The sequence below is a fragment of the Macaca thibetana genome, chromosome 8, assembly GCF_024542745.1.
Source record: "Macaca thibetana thibetana isolate TM-01 chromosome 8, ASM2454274v1, whole genome shotgun sequence".
In the NCBI taxonomy this organism is placed as follows: domain Eukaryota; kingdom Metazoa; phylum Chordata; class Mammalia; order Primates; family Cercopithecidae; genus Macaca; species Macaca thibetana.
The window spans coordinates 127,050,246-127,077,431 of record NC_065585.1 but is presented as its reverse complement, the minus strand read 5'-3'; the positions used below and the strand labels follow the sequence as shown (position 1 = coordinate 127,077,431).

The window sequence follows — 27,186 nt, the reverse complement described above, 5'->3', positions numbered from 1 at the left end:
CATCTGTCTTATGTACTGACTAGACAAGACTTTGGAAAAGAGAGTTAGGGGAACCAAAACGTCTACTTCAACCATTTCCTTAATCAGAACAACAATCTCTCATTACCTCAAGAGAGTTTGTATTTATTGTATACCACCCAAGTTGTCTCCAGTAACATTTTCCCATTAGCAAACGTACCCCTACCCTGCTTTCAGAGCATCTTCTGTATGCCACACAGGGATTACTGGACATCTAGTTCCGTATCTGGTGACCCTAAGAAGTTTGCATACCACCTGTAGATCACTTCACCAAGCCATTGCAAAAAGCCCAAGGCTTTGTTTTTGTTTTACACTGTAAGGGATATTTTAATTTTATGGACTTTTGAATTTTAATTCTTAGACATTACCTTTATTACTATTTTCTGTCTAGAACTTCTATATCTGGATATTTGCACTTCTGTGGATATTTCTCAGCTGTTCAATCATATTTGTTTCCTTCTAAGAATGTACTGGTATCCCACCTTACAACTGATGAATTCTTTCTTCAGCTATATTTATTCTCATATGCAATCTATCTATTATGTTTTTTATTCAACTGTTAACTTCTTTGCCTCTAGTGTTTCTATTTGATTATTTTTCATTATATCTTATTTTTGTTTCCTATTGATAATACCTTCCCCTGTATCTTGTTGCATATTTTGTCTATTTCAAATTCTGACTCTTCAATTTTAATACATCTGCTGATATGTTGTCTAATTTACAGTTTTTAATTTAAAGAAGATATATTCCTGAAATTTTTAATTTAAATAAATTATATCTTAGTATTTTGACATTTAATAATAGTATTAATTTGGCTTATCCCTGACGAGATAGATATGTTGCCTGTTAATATGAACTGGGGAAGGGCAGAAGAAGGAACCTAGGTCAATCCTTAGAGGTCCAATGTTTATGAAGGGATGGGCTTTCAGGTGAAGAACTCAAGTTACCACAAAGCAGAATTAACCACTCCTGTTTGGTTTCACCGCACCAAGTAACTTTTCAAGTCAAACTTGCTACCTTCAAACAGCAAGGAAAAGGAAGACTGCTTAAATTGTCATCCATCAGCCCTGGAAGTTTGGAGGAAACTGAATGAAAGAGAGAAAGCCAAGGCTGGTAAGTCCTCATCCATTAGTTTTCCTCAATTCTCCACCCTGTCAGGGATTTTGCATTGCCTTGATTTTATCCCTATTGGCACCTCCAGCAGAAGAATGGGCCATTGGAAGTATTGGCATTCAAAGGTTTGGGCAACCATTGCCAAATCCCACAACAAACAAGAAGGCAAGGGGGAAGCCAAGACACTATTTCAACTGCTCTTTTCTAATTTATGCTTTAAGAGCTGAGCCAAAAGCCCTTTGCTGTCAGCTACAGGCACCTACCTGCCTTGTCACATACCAGTTCAATGTAGCCGTCTTTCTTTTCTAAGGATTTCTCACCTTTTTATGAGTCTGCATCGAGTTTTCCTTCTCCCCCACAGTTTCCCTCGGGTTGATTTGCTGGAGAGCAGCAGCAGCTTGTGCTAATTTGCAGTCTTGGCATAAATTGGAAACTTTCCTCCAAGCGGGTTTATGAAGAGGAAACAGAAGACAACATTGCTGTAACAATCAAAGTAGACTATTGAATAGTCTTCTGAGATATATAAGATCCAAATTCTGGAAGAAACCTCAAACATCTAATTCTACATGTGACTACCCTGCTGGAATACTTAACTGTTAATTCCTTTAACAATATGGTCTCAAGTGAATGGACTAGATAGACAATTTTAAAGTGCAGAATAAATTAAAGAAAAGTTTTATAGTTTAAAGTTTAAATTACTTTAAATTTTGACTTAAAACTTGACTTAAAATTATCTTTGTTTTAGTAAAGAATGAAAAACAAATTTGAGAAATCTTCAAACTGCTTTCCACAGTGGCTGAACTAATTTACATAGCCACCTGCAGTGGAAAAGCATTCCCTTTTCTCAACACCCTTACCAGCATCTTCTTTTTTTTTTAACTTTTTAATAACAGACATTCTGACTGGTGTGAGACAGTATCTCACTGTGGTTTTGATTTGTATTTCTCTGATGATTAGTGATGATGAGTATGTTTTCATGTGTGTTGGCCACTTGTGTGTCTTCTTTTGAGAAGTGTGTGTCCATGTTCTTTGCCTATTTTTTTAATGGAATTATTTGTTTCTTGCTTGTTGAATTGAGTTCCTTATAGATTCTGGATATTAGGCCTTTGCTATATGCAGAGTTTGTAAATATTTTTCCCTATGGTGTAGGTTGTCTGTTTATCAATACTTTGTTTCTTTTGCCGTGTAGAAGCTCTTTGAGTCTTACTTGTCAATTTTTGGTTTTGTTGCAATTGCTTCTGGGGACTTTGCCAAAAATTCTTTGCCAAGGACAATGTTGAGAAGGGTATTTCCGAGGCTTTCTTCTAGAAGTTTAAGAGTTTGAGATCTTACATTTAAATCTTAAATCCATCTTGAGTTAATATCTGTACAAAGTGAGCTACCATTTGACCCAGTAATCCCATTGTTTTGTATAACCCCAAATGAAAAGAAATTATTATACCAAAAGACACAGGCACTCATATGTTCATCTCTGTGCTAATCACAATAGCAAAGACATGGAATCAACCTAGATGCCCATCAATGGTGGACTGAATTTTTAAAATGTAGTATATATACACTATGGACTACAACATAGCCATAGAAAAGAAGGAAATCCTGTCCTCTGCAGCAACATGAATGGAGCTGGAGGTCATAATCGTAAGTGAATTATCACAGGAACAGAAACCCAAATATGGCATGTTTTCACTTATAAGTGGGAGCTAAACATTGAGCATACACGAACAGAAATATAGGAACAATAGACACAGCAGATTACTAGAGAGGGGAGGGAGAGAGGGGGACACGGGTTGATAAAACTATTTGGGTATTATGCTCACTACCTGGGTACAATATACCTATGTAAGAAAGCTAAACATGTACCCCCATATCTAAAATAAAAGTTGAATTTCATAAAAATAGCAATAAAATATGTTACAAAAGAAAAAATAGATTTAAATACTGTTAAACCTTAAACTACAGATAAATTGCAAAGTTCTAGGTAAAGTGTCTAAATCCCTACTTTTAGCTGGGACATCTATTTGAGGAAACCTGTATCCAGCTCTTCAAATATAATTTGCATTGTGGTTGCAGAATTCACAATTTTGAGGCAATCATCACATAATGCTGCTGGCATTGGTCGTGAAAATAAATCAAAGCATATTTAAGCCTATATTTCTGAAGCATGTTAACTGTCCTAATACCAATCTCTTAATGTCCTCATGACAGGAATATTTTATTTTTACATTTTGGTTTCTCTTATATTCCCAGATATAGAGCCCACATTAAATGAAAGCTAACTAAACAACTATTTGGGAGTTCCTAGAACCTACTCTTTTCCAACCATCTCTCTAACTGGACTACTTTTGTTCCTCAAATTCCACCACAGTAAATCTTTTAAAGTTAATCACGATTGCTCTTCATTAAAATGCAAGAAACCCTAGAAAGAAAGATATTTTTACCTACTGGTATATAATTGTGTATTATTTTATCAGATTCTTGGTATGGTATTGACTGTACTATAGTCAATGAATTAGTACTGAATACCCGGATTTAAAGCAGGCTTCAGAAGACACTGAGGAAGATAGATCAAAGAGAGCTGGTGAAAAGTTTTAGGACACCAGGTGGGACATGGAAGCTAGCAGCACCTTTAGGCCATTTGCCAAAGTGGGGAAAGGAGAAAATATTTTAAAGCAGGTGGGATTATGCTGATGTAACCACCTTCTTCACACTTTCATTTAGAGCCACTGTGCCCAAGAGACTGAAAATACTTGCGAAATTATTACACATATCTCAAAGTCAGGGCTATAAATTGTGATGCAACAAAAGATCTGACTTTCCCAGAACGACCACCCAGCTTGCTTACACCTCCCTGCACAGCAATATACACAGGTTCCAATTTGAGGCCCTGTTTAGAAATTTCTCACCTGTCCAAAGGAAATTCACCTGAACCTTCCTCTCTACTCCACCTAAAACGGATGAATCATCCTTCTTTCTGGTTGTGGAATGAATGAATGAATTCATTTCTCAGAAAAGAAAGTTAATACTGAGATGACGGAGGAAATGTTGGCAGATATTCATATATGGACAACTTTTCCTCATCTCTAAAATCCTACTATGCCTAAAGCCAATGTTCAAGTTACACTTATTTTAATTGTTTTGCAATATTTAGATACCTAAGTCAGAAAAGCCAAAGGAATTCCCAAGCAAGGGCTTTCCTTTGCAATTATAACCCCTCTAATCCTATCCCAAATTCTCAGCTATCTTCAAAACAAAGCCAGTGGATTTCTGGGCATAATTAACATCCAGACTAGACCATTCTTAACAGCCTTGTCATCTGTAACACAAAACTAATGTCAGGAAATGCAACTATACCTATTGTTAGCTGCATTACATATTTCAAAAGAGAAAAAGATATTCCATTGAATGAATACATCTTTGGGTCAATGTCTTTTTACTTTTTCAAATATTTCCTTATTTGAATTCCTTTGGGTCAATGTCATTTCGCATTAGAACCCCAAATTCGAATTCCTTTTTGAGATTCAAAACAACAACCAGTTGTTGGTTTCACAATAGTTCTGCAAACGACTGAAAGTTCTTATAAATCCCTGAAGGAACAAAAAACCATGATAGTTTTTATCTACCTAACATTTTGAGTTTTGATCCTTTGGTTTTAGTTTGATATGCTAATATTTTATGCAAGTAATTAATAATAATAATTTTAATAAACTCAGAACATCTGTAGAAGGTACAATTTAGGCAACTACTAAATTATGCCCTTTTTTCCTGGACTCATTCATAGTTTTAAAACAAGTTAGTGGCCATTAAACATAATATATTTCCATTTTAAAGAAATTATTTAAATTCCACAAAATATTTCATGCGTGCATGAAAATTTGAACATGTAAAACAAAAACAAAAATATTAGAACTTGTAGTTAGCAGTCTGTTTCAATGTTCTAGTTCAATTTCTATTTTTTCATCTATCCTAGAACTATCTTGATTATATTATTAAATGAATATGTTGGGGTTTATAAGGTGAAATTAATTCCAATCTAGCAATTTCTAAATTCATAATTTTATAAGGCCTACTATGTAAAAATAAATACAAACAGATCTCTTTGCTGATTTTATAACTAAGGAAATGTGAATTGAATAATTAGGATATAAAAATATGTTATACTACAGTTGTCTGAGAAATGGCTACCAAAAACAAGATTCATTTTCCTGTAAATGCAAAAATTCACTAAGCTGTTCGTCAAATAGTTTTTCTCTTTCTACATTTTTCCTTGTACTATCTCCACTAAAAGAAGCCTAATATATTTATGATTGAGGCCATGTCTTTATTGGAAATAGTGAAAATAAGATAATACATTCAATATTGGTTCACTTAAGGTAAGCCTAAACTACAGGAGATAAAGAATGCCATTAGCCAAATAGAAACTGTCTTAAAGATATAACATCCAAGAAGATGATGACAACAGCATAATATGAAACTCCAATTAGTTAGCAACCTGCTTTGGTGATAAGACTTGAGCTCATAAGGGTATGCATCCCAATAAAATAATTCAAAATGTGGAAGAAAAAACAGAGTGTGACATCAGAAAACTGCTGAAATTACTTCTATTTGAATGCTTTTTTTCTGACCCAGTGAGGTACAATTTATCATGAAATGAATGGAATAATATTTGACAATAAGAGGAACCACTAAGAATAAATTAGGCTAGATTGCTGTGATACAGTGTTTTGCTTACTTGAATTGGCTACAAGTTTCTTTGCTAAATTCAAGCTGTTTCCTATACTGCTTAACCTGCCAAATTCATGTTTTTTGTTTTTCTTTTTTGAGACAGAGTCTCGCTCTGTCGCCCAGGCTGGAGTTCAGTGGCCTGTCTCGGCTCACTGTATCCTCCGCCTCCCGGGTTCATGCCATTCTCCTGCCTCAGCCTCCCAAGTAGCTGGGACTACAGGTACCTGCCACCACGCCCAGCTAACTTTTTGTATTTTTAGTAGAGCTAGGGTTTTACCATGTTAGCTTATGTTTTGATTTAAAATGCAGTAATGAAAAGAAAAAAATACACTGGCATTGTTTTATATGGCAAAGTTATTTTTAGATATTAATATATTGTACAAACAAATTGATTGTACTCATTCTCGTTGACCTTAAAATTCTGTTATTCTGCTATTTTCCTAAAGAATATGAAGATGCAGTATGAATGTTAGTGTAAAAAAATCTTACAAAGGTCTACCTGGCTTTGATGACCCGTCATTACACAGGAAGATCGGTGCTGCTACTGGCGCTGAATTCTCAATCATGAAAGAGCTGCTCCACAGTCACGGAAACATTTGTTAATTTGTGAATCCATACCCCTTCACTCTAGCTTGACCACATACTAGGTTGCCTCTTTGATGCCAGGTTCCACCCTTTGACTTGAATTAACCAGTGAAATGTAAACAGAAGTTACAGGAGCCGCTTCCACGCACCAGGTGCAAATCTTGTCTCATTTTCTTCTACCTCTTTCCTCTCCCGCACTGCCACACGTGAAGTTGCTCATTGCCTGGGTTCTGGACTGAAGATCTTATCCAGATGAGCACCAGCAAGTCTCAGACATATAGTCTGAGCAAGAAACTATTGTTGATCTTTTTTTTTTTTTTTTGAGACGGAGTCTCGCTCTGTCTCCCAGGCTGGAGTGCAGTGGCGCGATCTCGGCTCACTGCAAGCTCCGCCTCCCGGGTTCCCGCCATTCTCCTGCCTCAGCCTCCCAAGTAGCTGGGACTACAGGCGCCCACAACCGCGCCCGGCTAATTTTTTGTATTTTTAGTAGAGACGGGGTTTCACCGTGGTCTCGATCTCCTGACCTTGTGATCCGCCCGCCTCGGCCTCCCAAAGTGCTGGGATTACAGGCGTGAGCCACCGCGCCCGGCCTATTGTTGATCTTTTTTAAGTTTTCTGTTACTGCAGCATAATTAAGCCTTAGATCACTAATAAAATGTGTATTTAGAAGACTGGAAGAAATATATTTTATCAATTTTATCAAACATATTTATATCAAAATGTAAACAGTAACTGATATGCTGGAGAATGTGGGATCAAGGTAATATTTTCACTTTTTATTTTTCTGCACTTAAGGAAAAATATGTATTTAAATACTGGAATCAAAATAATGCTTTATATGTTCTCAATTATTTGTAGGACCTAAAAATTAAAACAATGGAACCCAAGAAAATAGAGAGTAAGTAGAAGGATGGTTACCAGAGACTGGGAAGTGTAGTGGGGTTAGGGGAGAAAGTGGGGATGGTTAATAGGTACGAAAATCATTACAAAGAATGATTAAGAACTAGTATCTGATAGCACAACAGGGTGACTATAGTCAATAATAATTTAATTGTACATTTTTAAATAAAAGAATATAATTGGATTGTTTGTCACAAAAGAAAAATGCTTGAGGGGAGGGATACTTCATTTACCCTAATGTGATTATTATGCATCGCATGCTTGTATCAAAGTGTCTCATGTACCCCATGAATATATAAAACAATGTACCCACTAAAATTCAAAATTAAAAAAATCCTTTATAAATACTATAAAATCAAATGCTTTGAATATATTCATATGCTGTTCTAATTCTATCCATTGCAGGCAGTTAAAAATTTACTGTGATAAATAATGCATCCTAATCTCCCTAAATGGGCAGATAGAATTACATACTTTTTACCTTCTAACTCTGGACGAATAGACTTGTCTACTGGCAATACAGTGGACAAAGAAAGAAGTGTGTAGAAACCCTGAAGCCCTTACTGCGCAATTCTTCATGGCACCAAGAGATATTCTCACAGTCTGCATCAAGATGGCTGGTGGCTGGTGATAGGTGTAACGCTAGTAAGTACTTCTGTGAAATTAGTTATTTGCTGGATCGAAAACTTCATTAGCTTATTTTGAGGGAGAATCATCTTCAGAGCACCCTCTCAACTAGCAGGGTATGCCCCATAGGCGTTTGGGCCAGGAAGCTCATCCTTGAGTCGGTCCACCCCATTCCCTTCCCCTACATTTGCATTTCTGTTCCTTAAACTGCTTCCTGCTTCCATTCACGGAAGTAAGAGCCTCCTCCTCCCTCTAAAGATCACACCACCAGAAGCACCTCTCCCCTAACCGGCTTTACTTTTTCCACTCCTAAACTTATTTTATTTTGTATTAGTTTGTCTTCATTAATAAAAGTTAGAAACTTTGAAACAAGAAAGCAAAAAGTATTTAGTGATTTTATAAAAATATATGCCACGTCTCAAGGAGTGATAGAAACTTAAACATTTTAAATGTTTACATTCTGCTCATTTCTCTCTTTATTGGAGCAAAATAATCATAGCACTATTCTTTAAGACTACCCATAAATTCACCTCAAGAAAAACAGAAGATTTAAGCAAAGATTTAAGTAATGTTGTTTACTAAAATATTATTTATAAAAGTTAACAATAAAGAGAAAAATTAACATCGATTACACTGTTATTTCCAACGAAGTAAATACGTTGAAATAATTAAAACTTGTGATTTTTCAAAGAAGTTTTGAGAAAATAATAAATACTTATGATATAATGTTAAATGGAAAATAATTTAAAAGTATGAATATATAACATAAATATTCCTATTTTAATTATTTCAATTAATTTAAAGAAAAAAATGGAAGGAAGCAACAAGCTTCTCAGATCACATAATTAGGAATTACAAGATATTATTATTACCACAAACTACATAGGTTTTGTGTTTTCTGTATGCTTTCAAATTTTTCAACAAAATAAGACATCACTTTCACAACTATAGAAAAACAAAGGAATCTCTGCATGTACACAAATTCCACTTTTCAATAACTCAAACACTATTCAACCAACTTCTTAGTTGAATTAATAATACAGCATCAATACAGTATCCATTTTAAAATCTGCACAGTAAAAATAAAAATTAAAATTAAAACTATTTCTCAAATATTTTGAGAAATAAAGTTGGCTACTATGCTCTGTTATGCAGCTGAGAAAAAAAAAAAAAAAATCCTAAAGCTCTTTCCTGGCAGCACTGCAAAATCCCAACATTAATTAGGGGGAAGTGGCATACATTTTTACTCATAGCGCTCAGATTGTGTCCTAGAGATTCAAGCACTTGCCAAGAGCAAAACTGAAAGTTATTCACTGATAGGGAAACAGCTCTGGCCTCCTGACTTCTAACTGGACCTTTTCCTTTGTAAAGGAAATCACATTTTAAGTGTGCACATCATTTCACCTCGTGCCCGATATTTAGCCGTAAAGAATGGTTAAAATGTGAGACTGGACTTTACCTTTAAATCTCATTAACTTTAGTAGGGGGCAAATTTTTATTTTTTATTTATTTTATTTTTATTTATTTATTTATTTATTTATTTATTTATTTATTATTTTTTTCTTTTTTTTTTTTTTAGATGTTGTCTTGTTCTGTCGCCCAGGCTGGAGTGCAGTGGCATGATCTTGGCTCACTGCAAGCTCCACCTCCTGGGTTCAAGCCATTCTCCTGCCTCAGCCTCCCGAGTAGCTGGAACTACAGGCACACACCGCGACGCCGGGCTAATTTTTTTGTATTTTTAGTAGAGATGGGGCTTGGGGTTTCACCGTGTTAGCCAGGACGGTCTCCATCTCCTGACCTCGTGATCCGCCTGCCTCGGCCTCCCCAAGTGCTGAGATTACAGGCTTGAGCCACCGCGCCTGGCCTATTTTCATTTTTGATGACGGAGTCTGGCTCTGTCCCCCAGGCTAGAGTGCAGTGGGGTGATCTCAGCTCACTGCAAGCTCCGCCCCCCGGGTTCACGCCATTCTCCTGCCTCAGCCTCCCCGAGTAGCTGGGACTACAGGCACCCGCCACCAGGCCCCGCTGATTTTTTTGTGTTTTCAGTAGAGACAGGGTTTCACCATGTTAGCCAGGATGGCGACTGGGCCTCCCAAAGTGCTGGGATTACAGGCGTGAGCCACCGGGCCCTGCCTGCAGTAGGGGGCAATTTTTTAAAGCTTTTCTTTGAATTTAAAATTAAACTTAACAGCCAGGTGCATACATTATTGTAAGAGACAAGTCGTTATTAAAAACATATTTATTAGGCTCTTAAATGACCTGACTTTACTGTGGCTATACCAACTTTGACAGAACATTAGCTAAATCTTTCATGAAGTATTTGGGATAGCAGCCTTCATACCTGTTGATGTTACAAATTCTAAGATAGATTTAAAACAAAATAAATAAAAGAATAAAGCGTATATTTACAGAACCTTCAATTAATAATGGCTTCTTTCAATAGTACTATTCCTCCTCAGAAGGCACAATCTTGAAATACTAAACATTTTTTATTCTTTTTTAAATTGTGGTATATTTAGTGGCTTCATTTTCTAATTTTGTTTTCTGTTGCTTCTATTTTTAGGTATTCATGTTTTCTGTATGCCTAACAGTAAAAATTGACAGCCTAAGCCCTGAACTTAGGCCCACACAGAATTTCCTATAAGATGCAAGCATCAACATTTATAACTGAAAACGTCAATTATACTTACATATCATGTAAGTTATATGTAAAATAAAAATAATGAAATATGTTGCAAAAGAAACAAAATAGATTTAAATACTGGTAAACTTTACAGATAAATTGCAAAGTTCTATGTAAAGTGTCTAAATCCCTACTTTTAGCTGGCACATCTATTTGAGAAAACCTGTCTCCAGCTCTTCAAATATAATTTGCACTGTGGTTGCTTGAATTCACAGTTTTGAATCTATCATCTTATAATGCTCCTGTCACTGGCAGTAAAAATAAAGCATATTTAAGCCTATGTTTTTGAAGCATATGAACTGTCCTAATGCCAATCTCCTAATAGCCTCACACCAGGAATATTTTATTTTTACGTTTTGGTTTCACTTAAGAGTCGTGGATATAGAGCCCACGCTAAATGAAAGCTAACTAAACAACAATTTGGGAGTTCCTAGAACCTACTCTTTCCCAACTCTCTCTCTAACTGGACTACCCTGGTTTCTCAAATTCTACCATGTTAGGTCTTTTTAAGTTAATCATCACTCTGCATTAAAACATCAATGAATTGTGTTGTTTTTCTAGTGTTCATAATATGCTTTTATTATTTGTATCTATAATTCTGTCTCTGATAATTTCCCCTAATTCATTCTACATTGCTTTTTCCTCTTCCTGAGTCTTTCCTCAGATGTCCACATTACTCATTCCCCACATGAGTCAAGTGTTGACTCAGATATCCCTCCCTCAATGGGCCTTCTTGAACCATCCTATTTAAAATTGTAACTGTCACTTTCCCCTTTATTTTGCACCATAGCAGTCATCATCATCTGACATACTTCCTGGTTTCCTGTTTATTTTGAACTTTATTCATCTCTGCCTCCTCTAATTAAAGTTCCCTGGGAGCAGGGTGTTTGGGCTATTATTTTTTATACTGTGACATACCCATCATATTGAAGAGGGCCCAGCACAGTGTAAGTGCTTTATAAATAATTGCCTAAATCAAGGAATGAATTCTCCATTTTGCTTATTTGTGTCTTCTCCCTTGTTGTTTTCCTCAACTAGTCAATCCATGAATGTGTTCATTTTATTAATCTTTCAATAAACCAGCACTTAGGATTCGTTATTCACTTTTTAAAATTATTTGTATCTAATTTGTTGATTTCTTTCCTTCACCTCTGTCCATTTGGTAGGGAGGGAGATTTGTTCCTCCATTTTAGATTTTCCTTTTCCCAGCCTTTTTGTTTTCATTCCCATTCTATCATAAGTATGCAGCTTTGTCTCTTAAGAGCCTATGACAATAAATACTCTTAGCCTCATTCTTGAGTGTAATTTAGCTGGCCATTCATCACATTAAAAAAAAAAGTATAAACTATGTAACAGGTTTTTAAAATACCCTAGAAAACTGTGATCTGTGTTTTGATTCATTTTATTCATTATTTCTTTTTTCTTTTTCTGGTGAATGACTGTTCAAATAGTGGTACCCAGTGAGTTAACAGCTGTAATCAGACTTGCATTTACTGCTGCTTTTTAAAAATTGATTTAATGGGGTTGAACTCATTTTACCACATTTGATTATTTAACTGTAGCTTTTCAGTCTATAGGTATAAAAGGTCAAACGCTAAATTTGAGTACTTTAAATGAGGAGCAATTGAGGTTGTTATATCAAGAAAAGATTTAATGGTTGGTGATGACATACTATTTACATGACTAACGATTTTTTACTTTAAGATTTATTCGCTAATGCTCTCCTGTATTGCCACAGGAGAGTTCTAGGGCTGAATATTATTCAGATGAAATCAAAACTTTGAACCTAATCAATTTTAAACTGTTCATTTGAATATCTATTATAAACCATGTACATTCACTGCCATAGTTGTAATTAACTTAGCTTTATGCTGAGTTGTAAGCTTTTTTATTTAATCAAAATATACTCATTTTATGTTTGCAAGATGAAGAATATAAAATCTGTCTGTTGACAGTGGAATTTTGCAAGTAAACTGTTATTTTGAAACTTTTAAGTACAGAGTAAAAAAAAATATGTCTCACAGAAAGGCAGTCAATAAAGTTGCTTTCAGCATCAACATGAAAAGGCTTACATGTTATTTATGTTAGGGATATTCATTATTGGATGCTGCTAAAAATCTATAGGGTTCATTTTCTTAATGTGACCGTTTATATTAACTGAATCCTTTTCTTAAAGAAGGTAGGATATGACCAAGGTATAGAAAGATGATTTTAGGTTCAAATAGGAGCTTTTGGGGTCATGATTACAGCATTAAACTATCTGTTTTTCCTCTGGTTTTGAACCAAAGAAAATTATTTACTTTATTTACTTTGTGTAATGATACGGTTAAGCATATGAAGTATAAAAGTGAATTAGTACAGAAAATTAAATCTAATGTGAGCCTGTTATGAACTAAATATTTGTTCTCCTCCCTTCAAATTCATATATTGATATCTTAACTTCCAATGTGATGGCAGTGAGAGAGGGAGACGTTGGAGGTTATGAGGTCATAAGGGTAAAGTCCTCATGAATAGAATTAGTGCCTTGATAAAAGCAGCCCCAGAGAGCTCTGTCGCTGTCTTTCTACCACGTCAGAATACAAGAATGTAGAAGTCTGCAAAGGGAAGGGAGCTCTCACCAGAACCCAACCATGCTGGCACCCTAATCTCAGACATCCAGACTCCAGAACTGCAAGAAATAAATTTTTGTGGTTTGTAAGCCACACACTCTGTGGTACTTTATTATTACAGACCAAACTGATTAATACAGAGTCCATGAATTTTGCAAATTCATTTCGTATTTAGATTGCTAGAAATGAATATAGAATATACTCAACTAATCCCTCAATTTTAAAAATATAAAAGACCACAAAATGATCAGGGCAAAATTGCACAGAGAGGAACTAGTTTTCCAGAGATGAAGGGCATGAAGTTTCCAGACTAGACTCCGTCATTTAACATTGAGCTACCCTGAGGAAGCTACTTTTCTAACTTTTTACACTAGTGAAAGAAAAATGTAGGTAAGATAAAGTGATTATGAAGATAAAATGAGCGGCAGACACCCTGTAAGTATTTCAATGTAATGACATTTTATGTGTGAGCTCATTTAATTTTTATAATAATCCTGGGAAGTAGGTAATATTAACTTCCCTGTTTTAGGTTGACAAACTAATGCATAGAGAAGAAACTTGCCCAAGGTAGTAGAGCTGGTAGGAAAGAGAGTCATGATTCAAATCCCAGCTATCCGGTTTCAAAGCCCAGGCTCTTTACCACTACATACTATGACCTACAAATTGGAGAAGTGTCTTAGCAAGAGAAATAACAAGAAGCCAGGTATATGTATTTTAATTGTGACTCTTGTCCTGTCCTTTGGACCACAGTCTTTTCAATTTCAGGCTTATAATTTTCTCCCCTGACTTTCATTCTTTCTACTCTCCTAGCAATGATCTCTCAATTAGTTATTGTTTTAATTTTTTACTTGACAAATTATAATTGTACACAGTCAGATACACAGTGATGTTTCAGTACATATAATGTGTAGCGATCAAATCAGGGTAATTAGCATATCCATCATTTCAAACAATGATTATTTTCTTGTGTTGGGAACATTCAATATTCTCCTTCCAGCTATTTGAAACTATGTAATATATTATTGTTAACCATATTCATCCTACAGTGGTATAGAATATTGAAACTTATTTCTCCTGTCTAGCTGTAATTTCATATCCTTTAACAAATCTCTCCCTTCCCTTTCCCCTTCCCATCCTCTAGTATTCTCTGTTCTACTCCTTACTTCTATGGATCTCTCAAATCTTATCAACCCAAATCTCTGCCTCAGCATTTTTCACCATCACCATCCTTTCAAAACTACCTCCTTTTATGCTGGGAAAACGGCAAAAAAAAAATTTTCTTGAACCCATCGAGGACCTGAGGTCACAGGTAATCAAATAATCAGAATTCCAAAGACAAACAAGACACTACAAGAAAATATGAATGGGTCCTTCAGGAAACATAAAATTGTGTCAAGTAAACAAAGGTATGTTCAAGCTCCATTGAAGAGTGAAGCACTGCAACTTAAGCAAATATATGCCACCTGTTACAAAAAATACAGCTGTCAGGCTATGAAGCTGGAATGGGTTGGGTTCCTATATAAGCAAACCTAAGCCCAACTCAATGCAAACAGTAAGATGGAATTTACGCTCAACCAATCAGAAGCTGACAAACTAATCTCTTACTAGGAACTTTGCACTTTTATCAATCAAGTATATTTTCTTTCGTGTTTTACAAAATTTTCCATTCTAGCCTCCTCAATGGAGTGCTAAACCATTTGAGGTTTGGTACTACCAGGCCTGTGAATAGTTGAGTGCTCAAATAAACCCCTTAAAATTTCAATGTACCTAAATGTATCTTTTAATACAATGGGTACACATAAGATTGGTAAACATAAGAAAGCTGAATAATAACAAGTATTGACAGAGAGGTATGAGAGGTACAAACCTCAGGTACTGCTTCTGGGCATGTAGGCAGAAATACCTACACCAGAGATGAGCTGACTGAACTTAGGAAGATAAAGAACAAAGTAGAAATCATGGTTCCCAGAATATGCCCAAGAAATTTCAACAGGACCATAATGAGGCATGCGCAAAGATCCTCATAAAATTCTTGTTTGCTAAGAAGACAGCTTATAGATGTCTATCACAGAGAGAATTATGAAGATACAGTAGCTGTTTACTCAAGTTAGATGGAATGGGTATAATATAAAACCTAAAATTTTAATAAATCTTAAATGCCTAATGTTGTGTGAAAAAGAAAGAAAGACAATAATATTTACCAATTCTTGATTTTCTCTCTTTTATAGTGCTTTAATTGCTTCTTGAATCTTTACAAAACCGCTTTTTCTTCATCCCATTAAGTTTTTGTTTGGCGGTTTCAAGGTATTTGTTCATGTTCTAATTTCCAGAGTTAAATGTGTTAGCTCATTTATTTTTATTCATTTTTGTTTAATTTTGTTTAATAATGAAAGTTATTCAATGACTTATAATTTGCCTCTGGTTGTTGGTTTTGTCATAGTTTATATGTTTTAATACAAAATGTTGTAATAGAAATACTGTGTAAATTGCAAATTAATTTCTTTTTTGACCATGAAATTATTTTTCAATATGTTTCATACTTCCACAGTGTATTAAAGAAGTAATTTTTAGTCTGTTGCTAATTTCCAGGTCTTTTATTGTAATCAGACAACATATCATATTTAAAAAATTCACTTCTTTAGATTTATTGGCTTGTTCAATGTGTCATTACTTTTTGAAATATATTTCATGGACTTTTAAAAGAGGTGAATTCTTGTAAGAAACTGAAATTGGCATATACCATTAAGTCGAACACTTAGTTTAATATTATAATTCCAATTTTTTTTTTCTTTTTTGATCCTACAAAAATCAAAGGTATTGCATTGAAGTTTAATATCCAGTTACATTCCTGTTCCTTTTTTCTTATATTCTAATAATTTATTATGAGAAAATAAAGCACACTTAATAATTTATTAGGTTTGCAATAGTTTATTTCCTCAATACTATGATTTTTTCATGAGTAATATTTTGATTAAAAATTGACTTTTGTTATGAAAAATTGTTTTTGAGCTAGTTTATTAATATGGGCCTATAATTCCTGGTAACATTCTGCTTTTTGTTTGGTGCTCTTATTTTCATATTTCTATTTTTAATTTGTTTTGTCACCTTATTTCAGGTTATTTACGTTAACCAAATCATCAGGAATGAAATGCAGTATTTTGCATTTGAAAAGAAAAATAATTTGCTTAAGTCAATACGTTAATTACCCTGGAACCAAAAGGAGAAGAAATAGATACATTGATTTGAAACTCCCTTGTCTAACCAGTAAAACACAGAAACAACCAACAAGCACATACAAACCCTAGACTAGATACTGTTTTCTGCTGAATATCAATAAGTAAAGTGATAGATGGTTGCATTTCAAAGCTGATCACATGAAACTTAGGAAGTCTGGATATCTACAAGTAACTTTTATCTACAAATAACCCTTCAAATCTTATTGTGCAGATGTAAATCTGATACTTAATTTTTATTTTACATCATGGATCAGCACATACATTCTTTCTCTGTTCAAAGACAAAGAATATTTTCAGACTCTCGTTTCTCATTACAGTTCCCAAATTACTTTATGACTCAGAATCCTGCTTTTCACAATATCACAATATCTGATTAACCACAATATCTTAGAAACCCACCTTGCTACATGTGCTAATTATAAGTTCACAGACTCTGATTCTAGTCATTATTTTATTAACCATCTTTGGAAAAGGAGAGAGAGACAGAGAGTGAGAGAGAGAGACTGTGTGTGTGTGTGTGTGTGTGTGGTGATTATGCTTTCTACATTAAGAAAATGTAGGTTTATGATGTTATAATTTTTTACCTCTACAGTTCTATAATCTTAGATTTACTTTAGCCTCTTTTCATCATCACCATATCTTAAACTAGATCTGCATAAAATTATCTCTTTTCTGTCTCTGAGGCTGCTGCTTCCATCTTATTTCTAAATACATAGGATATATCAAATTTATTGCACTTTTTGAGATACTTCTTGATAATGCTTTTCTTAATGTTGCTACTTATGCAATGTTCTATAATTTATATAAGCTATACTACCACATATAATCAAACTATTTTTTCTAATATTACTACACAAATGTATGCATTTCCTTAAAGATTACCAGCGCATAACAAATATATCCTAGCTCTCAGGCTGGAGTATCTTACTGACTTCTTTTCAAATAAGACTTGATAAAACACGAGCAATATTTGCCCTCTTTTACTGACAATAAATCTAGATCCATAAAATTTTGTATACCATCCATAGTCTTCTTTCTTTCTTCTTTGTTTCTTTCTTTCTTTTTTGACAGGGTCTCACTCTTGCACCCAGGCTGGAGTGCAGTGGCACTATCGTGGATCACCTAAACCTGGACCCACTGGACTCAAGTGATTCTACCACCTCAGCCTCCTGAGTAGCTGGGACCACAAGTGATTGCCATCATGCCTGGCTAATTTTTCAATTATTTGTAGAGATGAGGTCTTGCTATGTTGCCCAGGCTGGTCTTAAATGCCTGGGCTTAAGCGATCCTCTTGCCTCGGCCTCCCAAACTGCTGGGATTACAGGCCTGAGCCACAGCACCCAGCCTACCACAGTCTTAGCGTCCACCATTTTGGAATGAGTAGGCTCACAAAGCCAGCAGGGTCAGTGCTAAATTGTTTTAAAATAATAGTATGTTCTTTATCTTATGCAGTTCCATACATTGGAAATGTTATTATGCAAATCACTGCTCTCTTGGCTGCAAGTCTTCAGTTTGAGTAAACTGCGGAGGTGATATATAGCTTTCAATAAATTATTTCAGCTTTTTGTTCGTCTCAAAATATCATTGCCTTTACTTTTGAAAAATAATTTTTCTGGCTATAGAATGGTGGGCTAACAGGTTTTTGTTGTTTACAAAATTGTTCTACTGTCTTCTAACAAGAAGACTCTTGTAATTCAAGTATGTTTTTCTGTATGTGTTTTAGCTATATCCCCCATTCTCTTTCTCCTCTACCCTTCTCCTCTCCTTTCAATATTTTATTTTGACTTTGATTTTTAGCAGGTTATACTCTTCTATTACTATGTATCTCACCAGAAGTATATGAAAATTCCTTTTGCTCTGCATTTTTTTTTTTTTTTGAGATGGAGTCTCGCTCTGTTGCCCAGGCTGGAGTGCAGTGGCGCAATCTCGGCTCACTGCAAGCTCCACCTCCCGTGTTCACACCATTCTCCTGCTTCAGCCTCCCGAGTAGCTGGGACTACAGGCGCCTACCACCACATCTGGCTAATTTTTTGTATTTTTAGTAGAGAAGGAGTTTCATCATGTTAGCCAGGTTGGTCTCGATCTCCCAACCTCATGATCCACCTGCCTCGGCCTCCCAAAGTAACGGGATTACAGACGTGAGCCACTGCATCCGGCCTGTTCTGCATTCTTGACAATACTTGGTCTTGCCTAGGTATTTCATTTTAGTCATTCTTGTGGTTACATATTGATACCTCATATTGACTTTAATTTGCATTTCCATGCTGACTAATGATATTGCATACTTTTTCATATGTCTGTTGCCTACTTGGAGATCATCTTTTGTAAAGTGCCTGTTCAAATGTTACTCTTTTCTTTTAGATTGACTGTAGTTTTCTTTGCAGAAATCATTGTTATATTGTTTGTAGGTTCTTTGTGAGATATATGTACTGCATATGCATCCTCCAAATTTTTAGTTTGCCTTTCCTCTCTTAATGCTATCTTTTGGTGAACATAATTTAAATACAAAAATTTATTTTTCTTTTATGACTAATATATTCTAATTTAAGAAATATGTGCCTAATGCATATGCATAGACCTATGTTTTATTATAAAAGTTTTATTGTTTGATCTTTCACATTCATATCTGAAATCGATTTTTGAAAAAGATACAGGGAAAGTTTATTTTTTTGTCTGCATATGGATAGATACCTAATTGACTCAGCTTTGTTTATCAAAAAGACAGTCTTTCATCACTGCCACCAATAAAACAGGAAACTACATTTATTTATATTGGCTTCTGGCCTCTTTATTCTATTTATTTTTTTCCAGTATCATGCATGTTAATACCTACAGTTTTTAATGTGTTCATGTCTGACATGGTCAGTCTTCTAGCTTTGTTCTTCCGGAAAGCCACCTTAGATACACTTGATTTCTTGTATTTCCTCATTATTTTTGAATCTGTTCGTCAGTTTCCACAAGATATGACTACAACTATTTTCATACAGTTGCATTGAATGTATAAATCATTGTGGGGGAAATTGACAACTTTATACTAGCAAAGCTTTAACATGAACAGTGTCTATTATTCCATTTAAGGAGGTCTTCAGCCTCTCAGCAGCAATTTATTTGTAGTCTCCAATATCAACCTCTCAAACATTTTGTTTATAAACATTCGGCATTTTATGTTCCTCACATGATATTATTTGTATATTTTATTTTCTATTTGCTTATTGATGGTATATAAAATACAGTATGCATTCAGCCTACTTTCTAAAATCACTCAGTACTTTTAAGTTTGGAAATTCTTTAATAGTATAGCAGTTTGATTCTTCTACATACACTATTGTGTTATCTGTTTTGTAAACTGATTGTATTTCTTGCTTTCTAATATTTATACCTGATTCATTAACAAGTTTTCTTATCCATCACTGGCTGGAAAATCCCATGTATTATTGGATAGAAGAAGTGATAACAGATGTTCTAATTCTATTCTTGGCCTTAGGGAGAAATCTATTAGTATTTTACCACTAAGTATGGAGTTGGCTGTAGGTTTGTTTTTAACCACTCTTTAGAAGGATTACTTCATTTATCTTTCTAAGAAGTTTTATTATGCATGACTGTCAAATTTTCCAAATATATTTTTCTCCATCTGTTGATATGCTTATATACTTTTTCCATTTTCTGTTGAAATTTGGAGTTACATTGATTGAGTTTCACCTTTTAATCAACTTTGAATTCCTAAAATAAAACCCACTTGGTCCTGATGCATTAAACTTTATATATATATTGCTGAATTAATTTTTCCAAGATTCCTTTAGATTTTTGTATCCATAATCATAAGAGATTTTGATCTGCAGCTTTCCTTTCTTGTAACGACATAAGTTTCAGTATCAGGTTGTAGTAGCCTCAAAAATTAATTTGGAAACTTTTTTTTCCTTTTCTATTCTCTAGAAGATGTGTTGTTGCTTATATGTTTGATAGAATTCTCTTGCGATGTCATATGGTTTTCATTTGAGAAAGTTTATAAGTAAAAGCTTAAATTTATTTTCAGAAAAAAAACAGGCTTATACTGGCTTTTTTGCATGATTTTAAACTTCAGTTTTTTCAGAACTTTGTCCATTTTATCTCGATTGTCAAATGTATTGATTGATGTTTTTCAAAATCAGTTGACGGTCTTTTTGGGGAAGGGAGGCGGTTAAATTTTTCCTTTAAATAATTATAGACTCATAAGAAGTTGTAAAAAAAAAATGTACATAGAAGTCTCATTGACTCTCACCCAGTTTCTCCCAATGGTAAAATCTTGCATATCTATAGCACAATATTAAAACCAAAAATTAACATAGATACAATCCACAGAGATTACTTGAATATTACCAGTTTTACATGCACTCATTTATTCAAGAGTGAGAGAGAGGGAGAGAGAAAGAGAGAGAGAGAAAGAGACAGAGTGTGAGTGTGTGTGTGTGTGTGTGTAGCTCTATGCAATTTTGTCACATAAATAGATTGGTGTCACCATCACCACAATGGGGTGTGCAAACTGTTTCATGATACAAAGCTTCCTTGTGCTGCCTCTTTATAGCCATGCCTATCCCTCTTTCCAATTCTAACCATGGTAACCACTAATCTGTTCTCTATCTTTATAATTTTATGTCAAAAGTTAGATAAATGGAATTATACAGTGTGTAACCTTTTTAGATTGGCTATTTTCATTCAAAGATACATATAAGCTATTGAGCGTTATCAATATTTTGTGTCTTTTATTGCTAAGTAATACTCTATTGTATGGAAGTATTGCAATTTGCATAACTATTCACCTATGACAGGGCATCTGAATTGTTTTCAGTTTTTGAGTTATTATCAATAAAGCTGCTATGAACATTTACATGCAGGTTTCTATGTGAATGTCTCTTTCAGTTTCTCTGATATATATGCCTAAGAGTGTAATTGGCAGGTCTTTAGGATAAGTTTACGTTTATTCTTATAATAAACTACCAAACTATTTTCTAGAATTCTGTACCATTTTATATGATTACCAGCAATTTATAAGCAATCTAGTTTCTCCACATCCTCACCAGCATTTGGTGTTATCACTATTTTAAATTTTTGTTATTTTAGCTATTCTAATAGGTTTGTAGTGATATCTCATTATTTTGGTTTCCATTTCCCTAGTGGCTAGTAATGTGGAATATCTTCATGTGCTTATTTGGCATCTTTATATCTTTTTTTGGGGAACTGCCTGTTCATGTCTTTTGTATATTTTCTAGTTGGATTGTTTTGTTTATTACTCTAACATTTTCAGAGTTCTTTATATGTTATAGATATAGGTCCCTTGTCAGATATACTGTTTGTATATATTTTCTCCAAGTATGTAGCTTGGGTTTTCATACTCTTACCAGGGTCTTTTATAGAGAAACAGCTTGAATTTTTATAATATCCAATTTATCAGTTTTTTCTTTTTTAAATCATGCTTTTGGTGTCAACTCTAAAAACTGCCTAGCCCCAAGCCTCAAAGTCTCTTTTTTCCTCTCTTCTAAAAGTGTTTGTTTTACATTTTACATATAAGTCCATGATTCATTGTAAGTTAATGTTATAAAGTATATTTCTTAAGATATTTTTATTGTTACTTTATTTTTATTTATTTATTTATTTATTTATTTATTATTTTATTTTGCCATGTTGACCAGCTGGACCAGCACCAATTGTTTAAATGGCTATCCTTTCATTCAACTGTTTTTGCACTTTTATTAAAAATTATTTGGGTCTGGGTATGGTGGCTCATGCCTGTAATCCTAGCACTCTGGGAGGCCAAGACAGGAAGGCTGCTTGAGCCCAGGAGTTCGAATCCAGCCTGGGCAAGATGGTGAAACTCTGTCTCTACAAAAAATTTTAAAACATAAAAAATATTAGCTGGCCATAGCAGCACAGGAGGCTGAGGCAGGAGGATCACTTGAGCCCAGGAATTTGTTTGTTTGTTAGATGAGTCTTGTTCTCTTACCCAGGCTGGAGTGCAGTGGTGCGATCTTGGCTCACTGCAACCTCCACCTCCCGAGCTCAAGCAATTTTCTGCCTCAGCCTCCTGAGTGGCTGGGATTACAGGTGCCCGCCACCACGCCCAGCTAATTTTTTTGTATTTTTAGTAGAGGCGGGGTTTCAGCATCTTGGCCAGGCTGGTCTTGAACTCCTGACCTCGTGATCCACTCGCCTTGGCCTCCCAAAGTGCTGGGATTACAGGCGTGAGCCACCACGCCTGGCCAAGGAATTTAAGATGGCAGTAAGCTATGATCGCACCACTGCACTCCAGCCTAGGCAATAAACCAAGACCCATCTATTTAAAAAAAAAAAAAAAAAAAAAAAAAAAAAGGAGCAAAACAAACCAAAAAACCCATCAGTTTGACAAGATTTCCGTGGGACACTTATTATGTGTTTTTTATGCTATTCCATTGATCTATGTGTTGATCCCTCTGCCAGTATCACTTGATGCTGTTTTGATTATTTCAGCTCTGTGGTATTTTCTCAATTCCAGCAGGATGTTTGCTCCCACTCTATACTTCCTTTTTAATGTTGTCTTAGGTATGTCACTTGCCTTTACATGTAAATTTTAGGCATCATGTATTGCCTTTTTAATGTCTGTAGGATCTATGATTATGTTCTCATTTTTATTTCTACTATCAGTAATTTGTTTCTTCTCTTTTGTTCTTTACTCATTTTAAATTTTGTATTTAATATTTCAATACAAACATATATGCTATAATACATTAATAATTTAGTATTAATTATTTTTACTTATTTAAGCCAAAGTTCATCCATTTTATTTGTCTTTTTGGAGAACTAACCTTTGATTATATTGGGTTATATATTCTTTTTAAAATTACTGATTTTACCTTTAGTACTTATTATTTCCTTTCTGCTTTCTTTGGGTTTTCTTTGTATGCCACTGATAGCTTCAGTTTATTGCTACATAAGACATCTCAAGTCTCTAATCCTAACCGGGCATACTATCCAGTTCCTGAGTTACCTGTGGGGGCTTCACAGTTGTCTGAGTTTTCTCCCATTATATCTCAAGTAACTCAGTGCAAAACTTTCAACTTTCCTCGGCCCTAAAAAGTAGATTCCAGCTTTTAAAATTATCATTATTTTTAAGTTTTCATTTTTTAGTGGGAGCTGTGACCAGGACTATTTTCATAGCCAAGATGGTCTCTACTTTTTGGCAAGAGTCAATACACATTGGTTCTAATTTTCTTTGTAGGAGCTGAATTCCTGGCCATCTATGCTTATATTCAGTCATGTAGAACTCAGTTGGTTTTGTACTTCAGTGCACATGTACTGTTTTGCACTTCCATTTAGACTAGTCCACTGAGATGTTTGTCATGGATTTTAGCCTTTATGTCTTCTTTAAATTTTCCAGTTTATCAGTCATTGCTATGTGATAGAAGAGACAGGGTGGAAGGTTTATACAAACCTTCAGTGTTTCTGGACCAACTACTTCCAAGGGTAATTTTGCAGTTATACAATCTTAGGGGGAAAAAATGAAGAGAAAAAATAACTGTCAAAAATATTTCAAAGTTATTCCATATAAGTGGAGTCTGTGTTCCCAATATAATATCAGACTTAGAGGCAATATTTTACAGGACAAAAATCACAATCTGTAGGAGGTGGGTCCTTTACATTGCAATATACATTCAGTGTGGCAGGGATTTTGCAAGAGGAAGATAAAAATTTTGTTTGTTCTATTAATTCTTAAATCTTTAATTTTGTGGATCTAGATCTTGCTGCCTGGTTCATTTCAGAAGCAAAAGGAAGAGGGCCTCTTTAATATTTAAGTCATAAAATAGAGCTCATTCATCCAGAAGTAGTGATGCAGAATGAGTGCAGTGGGAATAGCTATCAGGAAGCGCAATGATATTACATTTATCCCTTTTAAAAGATAATTCAGATCTACTTGACACAATTAGGGGAGAAATGAGAGTAAGTACAGGCTTAGAAATTCTATCAGTAAGATAAATGCTTTAAATGAAGATCAGTTAAGAGGCAGGTAGAGTGCTTAATGCTCAGAACAAGTGTCAGGAAGTGGGCAAACTGATAGAATCAAAGCTATGAAAATCACCAGGAAAAGTTAATAGGCTGGCAAAGATAAGCAAGCCAATATTTGGAAAAGCTAAATAGTTGTGCTACCAACAGAGTGACTCACTGAACTACAGAATTCTTATTTCCTTTAATATTTTTCTCACTGTTTGTTTCTATTAATACTGGTTAGAGAGGAGGCAGATATACTCCTGGGAAAAGGTAAGAGGATCTCTGGAGTAAATGATGGGAAAGAGGGCCACACATAGGTAGACTGAAAAATGGTTTGAACTACTATTTTAGACATGTAAAATACTGAATGCGAAGTTCTACAAAACATTACTGACAGATGAGAATATATTAAAAATATAATTATAAAAATGGTTGCTAACATTTTTAAGAATTAGAAATGTCAATTCACTATATTAAATAAAATTATTCGCTAATTTTTCTCTAACTTATCACCAATATGAACAAATGAACCTACTGTATATGTGTGTGTAAACAAAAAGTGCTCTGTCTGCCCAAGGTAAGATGGGCATTGTTCACATGACATGTTTCTCAGATACCTAACGAACTTGCAGCAATTTACACAGCATGAAAGGAAAGTGCTTTGGTGAACTTTTACAACCCTCTAACTCCAAAACACTTGTATTGTTTCTTTATTGATTTAGACAAAGTGTTGAGTTGCTCAATAGCCATAATTTCAGGGCATATAGTGATCATTATCTGAGCAAGGCCACTATAATTTTTACATAATTATTTATTACTTTTTATTCCCATACCCATATATTATCCAATGTACAGTGTTTTTTTGTTTGTTTGTTTTTTGTTTAGTGTTTTTTACTTTAAGTTCCAGGATACATGTGCAGAACAGCAGGTTTGTTACACAGGTATATGTGCGCCATGGTGGCTTGCTGCACCTATCTACTCATCACGTAGATTTTTAACCCCACATGCATTAGCTATTTGTCCTGATGCTCTCCCTCCTCTTGCGCCCCCCACCTCCAACAGACCCTTGTGTGTGTTGTTCCCCTCCCTGTGTCTATATGTTCTCATTGTTCAAGTATTCCCACTTACGAGTGAGAACATGCAGTGTTTGGTGTTCTGTTCCTGTGTTAGTTTGCTGAGGATGATGGCTTCCAGTTTCATCTACGACCCTGCAAAGGACATCATCTCATTCCTTTTTATGGCTGCATAGTATTCCATGGTGTATATGTACCATATTTTCTTTATCCAGTCTATCCATGATGGTCATTTGGGTTGGTTCCATGTCTTTGCTATTGTGAATAGTGCTGCAGTAAACATATGTGTGCATGTGTCTTTATAATAGAATGATTTATACTCCTTGGGTATATACCCATAATAGGATTGCTGGATCAAATGCTATTTCTGGTTCTAGATCCTTAAGGAATCTCCACACTGTCTTCCACAATGGTTGAACTAATGTGCATTCCCACCACAGTGTAAAAGCATTCCTGCTTCTCCACAGCCTCTCCAGCATCTGTTGTTTCTTGACTTTTTAATAATCGCCATTCACTGGCATGAGATGGTATCTCATTGTGGTTTTGATTTGCATTTCTCTGATGACCGTGATGATGAGCATCTTTTCATGTCTGTTGGCCGCATAAATGCCTTCTTTTGAGAAGTGTCTGTTCATATCCTTTGCCCACTTTTTGATGGGGTTGTTTGTTTTTTCTTGTAAATTGTTTTTTCTTGTAAATTTAAATTCCTTGTAAATTCTGGATATTAGACCTTTGTCAGATGGCTAGATTGCAAAAATTTTCTCCCATTCAGTAGGTTACCTCTTCACGCTGATGATAGTTTCTTTTGCTGTGCAGAAGCTCTCTAATTAGATCCCATCTGTCAATTTTAGCTTCTGTCATAATTGCTTCTGGTGAATTCATCAACAAATCTTTGCCCATGGCTATTCCTGAATAGTATTGCCTAGGTTTTCTTCTAGGGTTTTTATAATTTTGGGTTTTACATTTAAGTCTTTAATTCATCTTGAGTTAATGTTTGTATAAAGTGTAAGAAAGGGGTCCAGTTTCCATTTTCTGCATATGGCTAGCCAGTTTTCCCAGCACCATTTATTAAATAGGAAATCCTTTCCCCATTGCTTATTTTTGTCAGATTTGTCAAAGAACAGATGGTTGTAGATGTGTGGTCTTACTTCTGAGATCTCTATTCTGTTCCATTGATCTTTATGTCTCTTTTGGTACCAGTACCATGCTGTTTTGGTTACTGTAGTAGCCTGTAGTATAGTTTGAAGGCAGACAGTGTGATGCCTCCAGCTTTGTTCTTTTTGCTTAGGATTGTCTTGGTTATGCGGACTCTTTTTTGTTTCCATATGAAGTTTTTTTTTTTTTTTTGAGACGGAGTCTTTCTCTGTTGTCCAGGCTGGAGTGCAGTGGCCGGATCTCAGCTCACTGCAAGCTCCGCCTCCCAGGTTCAGGCCATTCTCCTGCCTCAGCCTCCCGAGCAGCTGGGACTACAGGTGCCCGCCACCTCGTCCGGCTAGTTTTTTGTATTTTTTAGTAGAGACGGGGTTTCACTGTGTTAGCCAGGATGGTCTCGATCTCCTGACCTTGTGATCCACCCGTCTTGGCCTCCCAAAGTGCTGGGATTACAGGCTTGAGCCACCGCGCCC

At 35.1% G+C, this 27,186-nt stretch overlaps 1 long non-coding RNA gene across 1 annotated transcript in view; it reads right to left on the bottom strand.

Moving 5' to 3' along the window:
• Positions 1-27,186, bottom strand: part of LOC126960615 (uncharacterized) — a 246,259-nt gene that overhangs the window by 117,665 nt on the left and 101,408 nt on the right. Inside the window, exon 5 of the long non-coding RNA XR_007728080.1 lies at positions 1,452-1,610. This is a non-coding gene — a long non-coding RNA (uncharacterized LOC126960615). The remainder of the gene's footprint in view (positions 1-1,451; positions 1,611-27,186) is intronic.